Source organism: Schistosoma haematobium, chromosome ZW (assembly GCF_000699445.3).
Source record: "Schistosoma haematobium chromosome ZW, whole genome shotgun sequence".
In the NCBI taxonomy this organism is placed as follows: domain Eukaryota; kingdom Metazoa; phylum Platyhelminthes; class Trematoda; order Strigeidida; family Schistosomatidae; genus Schistosoma; species Schistosoma haematobium.
This window is the reverse complement of record NC_067195.1, coordinates 85,321,746-85,333,893: the sequence shown is the minus strand read 5'-3', so window position 1 is coordinate 85,333,893 and position 12,148 is coordinate 85,321,746.

The window sequence follows — 12,148 nt, the reverse complement described above, 5'->3', positions numbered from 1 at the left end:
ATAAGAGAAAAAAGTGAGCCAGCAACTCAATAGGCACATAGACTTCATTTACGTTGAATTATGAAAGCAATCAAAAATAATTAAAAACAATATATGAATGATATTAAGACAATCTAATAATTGAGACTAGAAGTTGATAATTTGAGGTTCTGAATGAGTTACACGGTGAAGTATGCAGTAACAATATTGTTTAGAATGTCGATGAATGTGATAGAATTGAACTACCCACTTTAAGAAATACTACAAAATATAGAAATATCAACTAATTAGCTGATTATATGATTGAAAAGAACAAGGATAAAGATTCTAGTAGAATAGCATGAATTCATTTGATTTCGTCTTGTCCTCATCAGCTGCTTACAACCTGTGATATTTAAAAACGGCATTTACATAATGGTTGTAAATTACTTACATGAGAGGGTTTAGTTGGAAGTTATATTGAAGACGTATTCCTATAGTATAGCAAGGGTATAAATAAATTGAATAGACTGAATATTGTACCTTATGTGAGAGAACATTCTACAAGATTGATTGTGACAACAGTCCAAACGGTCAGAAACAAGTGATTACGTAATGAGTAAACTCTGATAAGAATAAAATGGGTAAAGCCCAGTTAATAAAATAAGATTATTAACCTGGAAGACAGTCTGAATAAAAAGACTTAGTGATGTAATAAATGTAAGAAAGAGTTTAACGAAAGAAGAAAATAAATTTTAAAATGCAACGAAGCAATATTTATCACCAAAGCAAGGAAAGATTAACAATCATCTCCTTTTGAACAGGTAAGTCAGATTTTTGACGCCTGATAGCAATGGCTTCAGCAAACTTCAGAAGACTGGAGTTTGGCTGCTTATATGATTGTATTAAGCATAAATTCTACATTGCAACTGTTTTATAGAAGAAAGTATCAAAATACCAATCTGAGATTATGGTGTTATCCGAAAATGCTTGTAATGTTCTGTATATGATTGTAATCCTTGTACTTTTTCTTGGGAAACTAAGGATTCTGAAATAAATTTTATTATATTAAGAAGTGCTATATCTTTTGGTCTTGTGTCCAATCAATGTCACGTAATGATACCGCCAATTAGAGAACAGTAATTTATCGATTGGACCAATGACGCGTAAACTCGTACAAGCAGTCTAGAGTCTTTATAGGTCCTTGCTTCTTGCCGAGCCCTGCCTGTCAAGTACAGAAGACTAATCTCAATCTCTACGATATAAAATCATATATTTCAAACATACTGGGTTTATATACAAACCAAACAAACCACATAGCGCCATAGAATACAAGATCTAGCCAAAAGTGGCTGTGAATAAAGTAGACTGTAATTAATAAATTGGGCATAACTTAAGAACGGTAAATTATATCATAATAGTTCATAGGTCAAAATAAAGCTTGTAATAAGAGTAGTATAGATATACATAATCTAGTTACTGAATAGTTATACATTAAGAATATACCTATGATATATGTTCATAAATAGTTATCAAAAGTTACCATTTATAATTCTTGTCGGGATATATAACTAGAACTATGTTGACTTATTAATAATAATGTATATGAATAGAATTATTTAACGAAACGTTTACAGTCTAAATCTATTCACTGATATAGTTTATTGTTAAAATGTCAATTGAATGACAATATGTCAATGTATTTTACATTAATCAGTAACTCTCTTATGTACATGGAATATTGATTCATATTTCAATATTACTTACTTACTTACTTACGCCTGTTACTCCCAATGGAGCATAGGCCGCTGATCAGCATTCTCCAACCCACTCTGTCCTGGGCCTTCTTTTCATATTTCAATATAGATCTATATTTCAATATAGATCACTTGAAGTCTTATTAATTAACTGAATGCCATTAATAATAAACAAATTCCCCCAACAACTGACTATACTTCAATCGATTTACAATTAGAATGATTATTGGTGAGACTATAATTTATGGACGACCTTCGAAAAATGCTAAAGTGACCTTCAGAGTGTTTACCTAATAATTAGGATGAAATAAGGGTGATAAACTAGCATGAGGAATTCAAATTATGATTTACAGTTGATGGTAAAGGTTAGGAATTAGATTTATGGTTCTCATCACAAGCTGACATCAGCTATAATGCCAAAACTCTATTTAACCAAATGGATGGGTAAATTTCATGGTAAAATTCAAGACCTATTGTCTTATACCTGATTGGTTTGTTCATAAATTATCATCTCGCCCGATTAATGCACTCAATACAATTACCATCATTAGTTATATGACCATACTGAGTAAAAGGATCGATAGTAGCCAATACTATCTTCTAACATTATTTCTATTCCATGTATTACATTTGCAATGAATAGTATTACTATTAAAACGAATTAATAGATAATTAAAGGTTTCACAATGACTGAATTGAACATTCTGACTCTTGGGACTTTATAAACTGATATACCATTATTAACCAAACAAATCTTTAAAAAAAGCTGTTACTAGGTGACTTACTAAGTTGGTTACGTAATACAGATTTAGCAAATTTCAAAACATTTTCTGCCAAAAGTCCCTTGGGTTACTGAACCAGATTTCAGCCGATAGCATATATTTCTCCACCGGATAAATAAGCCAAACCTTGATCAGTAGCCTGAATTCATCAACATCACTTATCCACCATTTTTCTGATTGGCCCAGACTATCTTCAGTTTCGTAGCAGTTTAGGTGGGGTGGGGTGTGCATTAACGAGTTGTTTGTTAGTTAACAAATAAATAGTCAAGAATGAAAATAAAGCTCACAAAGTGAATAATGGACCTTTGCATCAGCTAAAGTTGATTTATTATTTATTTTATTTTTATTTGAACACAAATATTGGTACAAAAGGGCACTGAATATATATGCACCACACAAGTCACTTGATTTGTGTGTGGGCTGTGAAACTGCCCGGGTGCCCAAATCGAAGCACGTGGTTTTCTTAGGGGAACACACCCAGAGCCTTCGACGTAAAATTCTAATCCACAAGGCAGTGGAGCAACGTTAAGAGATGCAGTCCCATGGTAGCCGATGAACAACAATAGGTTCGTACGCCACTTGTTTCCTTAGGATACTGGAGCCCATGTACACTATTGCTTTGGAATAAGGGTTTTCCAACTCCTCTAGGTGGACTCTCCGTGTCCAACAACCCGGTTAAAGCTCCGGACATTTGCTTTTCGTCCTCTCGATTTTGTAAACAACACCCCTACCACGAGATTGCAGTGAGTAGGACTTCCCTGGCAGTGGTTATATAGGTGTGGCCATGTGAGAGCATTTGAAGAGCGAGAGCTGACTCTTCTCACCCTCGGCCATACTAGAACATTTGGGGGCCAATAGAAATTTCGTGGCTACTATGTTTGTTACAATCGCGCTAAATGCTATAACTTTGTTTATCTCATATTCATCAAATAAATAATTCGATTTCAAATAATCTTTTATATACTAGTGTTGAATCGAAACATATTGTATTTTGGACAAAAGTGACAATTATTTTGTTGGTAGTTTATCTAACTTCCAATATATTCTAGTGTAAAATATTTGATAAGCTGTAAAAAAATATAGTTTACAATTGATTGATCACTGGGTGCTGATAAATGTCATGTATGTCAGGTACTTCTTAGTGCAGATCGAATCCTATCAACCAAGTTTTAATATGGCCACTAGTCTAGGTGACTCGACATTGAGTGCACTATGTTGGGATAAGTTAGTGGTTTGAGGTAGTCAGCAGAAAACCCTGGTGACTACCTTCAACCACGATCTTAAAAAATGACTTCCATGGTACATTTCTTTTCGAAAGTAGGTCACAATTTATGAACAATATGTTATGTAAGAGTTATTGTAAACCATATTTTGAACCATACTGTTATGTAAACAAAATCATTTTGTTTCATAAATCATGGTCATGGAATAATCAAATCAAACACTATAATGATATTCAGTCATAGTTCAAGTATTATCTTCATATATTTCTACAGCTCAGTAAGTGAGAAAGTGCTTTAAGCGGTGAAGTTTTAGCTGTTATCAACTCATATTGTTCAATGTAATCCATCTGTTAATGTTATATCAATACACTTTCTTGCATAATTTAGTTTTAGTCAGTTATCCTTGTTTGATTTCTATATGAAACAGTGATCCTCTTTCATAAATAATGTAATTTCATTATCTATGTAACAGTTTTCATCTCCTACAACTGATTTCATAATTAGTGTACAGGTTTAAACCCAAGGACGATGAGATCGATCAAAATTGTTCAGGATTAATTATAATGACTTTTAACAACATAAATTACTTGTGTAGTGAACGAGAACACAAGTGGGAACGATCGGAAGGATTTGAACATAAAGTTACAGAATCTCTTATTAAAATCTGGGAACCATACAGTAAATACTTCATTTGCAAAATATTAGTCAGTCGTCTCAGATTTCATAGTTTCTTCGTTCCCACACCAATCATTCTCTGTTCTCGTTTTCTTTTTTTTGATCTTATCCTTCTGCCGCCAGATATTTCACTTTCGGTTGATAATACATACTACTTATATCTGTCGTCATTAATAGCACACATTGCACTTGAATAATTTACAAAAGTTTTCATTCAGATCATGAACCTACTGATCTTAGACCACCAGTGAAAACCTGAAGGTTTCGTGCGCGAGACTTAAGGCCCTGGGTTTGAATCACGCGAGTGGGATCGTGGATGCGCACTGCCGAAGAGTCCCGCAACAGGACGAAACAGCCGGCCAGTCCTCATAGACATCTACCAATGCTCCTATAATGGATTGAATTGTGAACTTTCAAGTCACATAGTGATCGCTTAACCCTTCAATCAGTGAGTTTGTAGTGGCTTCGCTTCGTTTAACAATCAGCCTGATAACCGTTAGTAAATATATCCCAACGGTGTATAAATTCGAAAGGTATCAATAAACGTCTACTATAGTTTATTGTCGGATAGCACAGATAATAAGGTTACAAACACATCGAGCGAATTGGAGCACAGAGGCTTATATATGTGTGTATGTGAGCGTATACAGAGGAGTATTTATAGTGAAATCAAAACGATGCTAAGCGAAGTATTGAACAACATTAACTGTGAGCAGAAATGAATTTTATAAGAGTTGCTATAAGTTCACACCTATTGCTTCATATATCCAACTTTAAAAAATTAGGAATATAAAGCAACAGTTATATAATACACTATGTAATTGTCTTTCACTCTTGACATGGTTAAACTTCCGCTGCCTTGGGTACAATCATTGGCCCGATCATTTGTGTGAACAACTGATAAGTTATATGCTAGGACGAACCAACCAACCATTTTCCCCTGGTTCTTAATTACTTACTTACTTACGCACGCCTTTTACTCCCAATGGAGCATAGGCCGCCGACCAGCATTCTCCAACCCACTTTATCCTGGGCCTTCCTTTCCAGTTCTATCCTATTTTGTTCATTCTTCTCATATCAGTCTCCATTCCTCAGTGTAATGTATTCTTTGGTCTTCCTCTTTTCATTTGTTTAGCCTTGAATATTCCATGTAAGGGTTTGTCTTGTGACGCAGTTCGGTGCTTTCCTCAATGTGTGTCCTATCCACTTCCACCGCTTCTTCCTGATTTCTTTCTCCACTGGGATCTGGTTTGTTCTCTCTCACAGTAGGTTTTTCCTAATAGTGTCCGGCCAACGGATCCGAAGTATTTTGCATAGACAACTTTAAATAAACACTTGTATGTTCTGGATGATGGCTTTCGTAGTTCTCCAGGTTTCCGCCCCATACGGTAGAAGTGCTTTGACATTTGTATTGAAAATTCTGACTTTGGTGTTGGTTGACAGACATTTGTTTTAAGTGCCAGATGTTCTTCAGTTGTAAATATGCTACTCTTGTTTTGCTGATCCGTGTCTTCACGTCTGCATCAGATTCACCATGTTCATCAATGATGCTGCCCAAATATGTAAAGTTTTTTACATCTTCCAAAACTTCTCCATATTTTGTGTTGCACTGGAAAATTTTGCTTTTCCCTTTGTGCATATTGAGGCCTACTGGTGGTTCTCAATTGATAACAGTCTATAATGAATATAATTTACTGTTTTCTTTTGATTTCATTGAATCGCTTCTCTTATTGTGACCAACTTCGGGACTAATATTCTTCACTCATGTTATTAATCTCTTCATTCAATCCATCAACTATTTCATTTGACATTAACCTACTTTAACTTACTTATACACCAATTCTCTATTGTTAACTATTTGAATAACAGTAATATTACTTAATGGATTTTTTGTTTAAAGGAAAAAAAAGAAATACTTTTATTCAATTGAAACAAATACCATTCCACTTAATAGACATTTCGATTAAAAGCACATGATATAACATAAGATTATGTTCATTATTACAACCTTGTGTGGTTCATATATCACTTATCCTTTTTGCTTGTTTTACTATATAGAACTCACTATTATACATACTTGATTAAATAAATAGAATGATGCATAATTATAAAGCTACAAATAATATTGATCACATTGTACACTTTTAATGGCTTTGCTTCGTCAATTGATCACTTCAATAATCGTTTTAATATAAATCTCAATGGTGATTAAAATTAGAAGGTAGTGAGAAACGACAACTACAGTTTTCTTAGCTCATAGTGCAGATCATCAAGCTATAAGCACATCAAACCTATTTGAAACCGAGAGGCGAATAAGTATATGTGAGCAATTATATAGACAAATTTATAGTCAAATTGCATAATGGCGCAGCAAGGCGAAGCAAGGGATTAATAATAGGATTTGAGTACATATATAACATGAAGAAGAGAATGAACTATCGAGTGATATTTGAGCGATCAACTTTTTAACTAGAGTCTTTCGTGTGCCTTAGTGATTGTTATAACTTGTAGTTTTGCACCCTTGGTTATTTTTTTTTCACCTTATCGCCAATTGTTGTAACTTGTGGCCTGAGTTATATTTTTTTCTGAAGGACTGCAATAAACACTCTATGTTCGGCATTTATCAATTGTAGACTTATTGAAGGTTACTGGACTGTTGTTCAGGTAAATGTTCACGATAGTCATGAAATCAATTCCCTGAAGTATGATAATACTTCATGGATGCGCATGCTGACTTATTGCGACATGTATATTCAGTGGTTTTTGTAACGACAAAATAAAAACCATATTTTTCTCTAATTTGTCACACCTTTTATGTAACCACATTTATATTAAGTATCTATTGCTTCTCTGTATCACTGATAAAGAAACGGATATAGCTGTTTGGTTATATACAAAAACTACCGCGATTGTTGAAGTATAAACGCTATCTATGCCGTCTGTTTTTCTGCTTTATTGGCTATGGCCTCTGATTGAAGATTATAATAGTGTTAAAACATCATTTTAGGCCTTTTCATACTACGTCGGAGTTTTGGCTCGCATCATTATTAAATAATACTATTGGATTTAATCTTTCTCATTACGCTGTTCGTGCCACTACGTTCAAAGGAATCTTTGTTAATCAAGTGAACTCATTTGTGGTTGTTATCTCAGAGAGCAGCTTACAATTAACATTCATTTCATAAGAACTGTTATCATTTTGTTGTTTAATATACTATTTATATTGTAATTGTAATTTGCTACCTTTTGCTTTATTCATAGACAGACACTTGGAGTTGTAGTGTTAACTCTTTTATTTGATATATCATTGCATATTGTTATATCTTGAATAAGCTCTCTTGTTGGGATCCACCACAGATCGTCCTATCTCTTCTGATTTCAGGGACGAAAACAGTATTTTTATGGGTAAAAGCAACTGAACTAACACTCAAATAAATTCTTACCATGCCCTAGTGAATATGCGATATAATCATATAAAGAACACTGATCTGTTTGATAATAGTACATATGAACTTGAAAACAACTATTGTTCGGCTTATTCAGTTTGTCATTTCAAGGTTTATGATGATCAAATTAAAATTAAGTACAGCAATATATCAATTCATATGGTTGACCTCATTCACATTTAACAGTTTTATCGATGAAAAATAATGAACATCAAAAGTAAACATTGAGAATTTGCTGCATTTACATTTAAATATTCACATATTGGGAGTTAGTACATAGAATTTGTCATGTTTTTTTAAACAAATAAATGAAGTCATTGTTACGGGAGAACTGAAGACATTTGGCGGATTAAAATCTTTTATTGTGTTTTGGATGTAATTGTTTTACTTAACTTTTGAACTTGTTTGTTTATATCATTATTTCGGACATTTTGGTTTGTCTTTGGTTTGGTATTTTGGTGCTCTCTTTGTCTTTGGTTTGGTATTTGGAAGTTTTGCTCCGGGAACCTACAAAATTGAAGGTTTGTTTTGTAATTGTTATAATTATTGTTGTTAGAACGACATTTGGTCGACTATTTGTAAATTACGAATAAATTTGGTATCTAAATTGGAACTTGGTTTTGTTGTTAATTTGGGTTCGTAATTTGCAAGTAGATCGATAGTCCGTACTTCAATAACTGGAACGAGCAAAACTTGGACGTAACATAAAGTTCTTCAATTATTGGTTCTGTGTTTATACCTTGGATCAGTCTGGACAGTAATTTGGATCCAAATTCCTGGTCTTATTTGTCGATTTCGTTTGGATTAATTCAGATTTTTTTTTGGTAATTGATTATTTGGAACAACGATAACGATGGAAACACGGAGCAAAAGGCTGAAGGAAAATGACGAAATGGATGGTAAAACTTCCAAAGCTGTTTGTGGTATGTCTGATGTTAATGATGATAAATGTGATGATGTTAGTCTTAATAGTATGTCCTCTAGCCAGCTAAGTACTTCTAGACTAAAGTTAGATAAAGCATTACTGAGGAAAAGGAATTTAGAGAAGAGACTTGAATTAGAACGGCAACTTAAGATGTTAGATCTACAAGAAGAGGTTGATATCGCTGAACTAGAATGCAAGGCTATCGAGGACGATGAACGATTACCCGTAGATAAATGTGGGATAAATGCTAAAGTGGAAAATTATTTGGATTGTGATACTGGGTGTAATAATCACTCAGGGGAGGTATGTAGCATCTCAAAAGTCGATTGGGTTGGGGAGCTGAAGGACACGTTACATACAATGGTTAGTAACATGGTTTTACCTAAGATCGATATGATGTACTTTGATGGGCAACCGGGTCAGTATTACCGTTTCATTAGTCAGTTTAATAGCCTTATAGAAAGTAAATTGTCAGATAAGGGCCAATTGTTGTCGTATTTGTTATATTATTGCAAGGGAAAGGCCAGAACAGCAATTGAATCTTGCGTTTCTTTGCCCAGTGATTTGGGCTATGATAGGGCTAAACGAATTTTGTATGATTTATTTGGTAAAGAACATCTTGTTGCACGAGAACTAATTATTGAGTTATTAAACCATAAACCTGTCGGAGGATCAGCTGACGTATTATCTGACTTTGCGATTAAGTTGCGTAATGTATGTATAACGTTGAAGCAAATGGGATATATGTCTGACGTTAATTCTACGGCTAATTTGGAGGTAATAGTTTCATGCCTACCACTAGAATTGCAGAATAAGTGGGTGGAAGTCGCCGATAAGATCATGATCCATGGGAAGGAGCCGAACTTTGAAGAATTTGTGGTCTTTGTAGAAGAGAGCGCCAGAATTGCCCGAACCCGTTATGGTAGATTAGTACAATGTAACTCAAGGTTCGGTAAAAGGAATTCTGAAGGCCAGGCTGATAGGAGATCACGCTTTCATGCAATTAGACGAGACCCAAATAACTCAGTCAAGGTATCACGTTGTGAAATCTGCGTAGGTGATCATGAGGCGACAGATTGTCCAAGGTTAGCAAAAATGAATGTAAGAGAAAGGAGGCAGGAGGTAAGAAAACGTGGTCTATGTTACTTATGTTTGAGGAAAGGTCACATAGCTATGACATGCAACTCAGGCATCAAGTGCGACGTTGAGAATTGCAAGGTTAGGCATAATTCATTATTGCATATTGATAGTATTGATAACCATGTGGTGAACCTAGCTAAGGATTGGAACTCCTCAAATATTTGTTTGGGGATCGTTCCAGTCAGACTATACGGTCCCAAAGGATGTTTGGAAACATATGCACTTCTAGATAGTGGTTCGGACACTTCTCTTGTATGTGAAGAATTAATTCATCAGTTGGGTATCAGAGGTAAAGAGACTTCGATAAGGGTGGCGACTGTCAACGGAACTACCAATTGTGAATGCTTGGAGGTAAATTTAGAGGTATTTTCATAAGATGAACGGGGTTCTATAAGGATCAACAAAGTTTACACGACCAAGAAACTTCCGATCGATCATGCAACACCTTTAAACGAACTCCAACTGAAACGGTGGAATCATCTAAAGGATATAACCCTTCCGAGGTTGCAAAGTAATTTTGTAGGAATATTGATTGGGTGTGATGCTCCGGATGCACATTGGATCCTGGAACAACATCTGGGGGACAGGAAGCATCCGTTTGCTCTGCGTACTCATCTTGGTTGGATGATTATAGGTCCTAAGGGAGTATCAAGGTCTCTACATCAAGTTCAGTGGTGTCATTGTTCCACTAATGATATTTTGCGAGATTTAGAAAAACTATATAATCATGAGTTCGAGGATACAGATACGTTTCGTAATGGATATTCTGTCGAAGATAAAAAAGCTCTAGAAATAGTTAGCAGTTCGTTTAGATTGGAGGGTGGTCATTTCCAAGTTGGTCTACCATGGAAGTATGATAAGCCAAGGCTACCGAATAATTTGGAACTAGCTGAACGCAGACTAGAATGCTTAAGGAAGAGGTTTATGAAAGATAACAGTCTTTTGGAGAAATATCAAGTTGTGATGAATAAACATTTAAGTAAGGGCTACATCATCGAAGGTAGTGAAGAGGGATTTGACTGTGATGCTGTTTGTTGATATATTCCTCATCATCCTGTTATCAACCCTAAAAAACCTGGAAAATTGAGAATTGTTTTTGATTGTGCGGCTGTCTATCAAGGTTGTTCTCTTAAAGACCAGCTTTTGAGAGGACCGAATACTGTAAATAGTTTAATTGGTGTACTTCTACGATTCAGATTAGGTAACGTAGCATTAGCTGCTGATATCGAAGAGATGTTTCTTCAAGTGAAGATCCCGAGACAAGACAGGGGAGCATTTCGTCTATTGTGGTGGGAAGACGGTGATATACGACGAACGGCTAAGGAATATTGTTTAACAGTTCATCCGTTTGGAGCCGTGTCCTCCCCCTTTTGCGCTAATTTCGCTCTTAAGAAGACGGTAGATATATTCGGTAAGGAATTTAATGAGGATATCCAGGAAGTCGTAGGTAAGAGTTTCTATGTCGACGACTATTTAGCCTCCATTGATAATGTGCAGGATGCGATTGAGCTGGCAAAGGCCCTTGGTTCTCTCCTCAGAAAAGGTGGGTTCAGACTTACCAAGTGGATAAGTAACTGTTTACAAGTTCTCGAAACAATTCATCCAGAAGAGAGAGCAGAAGCCGTAAGAGAGATTGACTTTGAAAGACTTCCTACGGGACGTACGTTGGGATTATTTTGGAATACTATGGTTGATTCGTTTGAATTTAAAGTTCGCATACCGAAACGCCCCCTCACTAGGCGAGGTATATTGTCAAGTGTAGCCTCACTTTACGATCCTCTGGGATTGGTAGCGCCGTTTATACTTCCCATGAAGCAGTTACTTCAACGTTTAGGTAAATTGGGACTAGGATGGGACGAAGAGATTCCAAATGGGGAAAGCAAACGTTGGTTAGAGATTTTAAGTAAATTTCAGAGGGTTGAGAACGTTAGTTTTCCACGGTGTGTATTGTTTCCGCAGTCAGATCGTTTGCTCCTGGAACTTCATATTTTCAGTGATGCCTCGAGAACTGGATATGGTGCAGTAGCATACGTCCGCTCTTACATTTCTGACACTGAAATATGTTCTCGTCTTGTTACGGCTAAGGCAAGAGTAGCCCCCTTGAAGGTCCAAACTATACCGCGCTTGGAACTTACGGCAGCAGTTTTAGCAGCTCGCATGGGATACCAGCTGCAGTCAGAATTAGATATTAAGTTTTCAGAGGTTAATTTTTGGACGGATTCCATGATTGTCTTACACTATA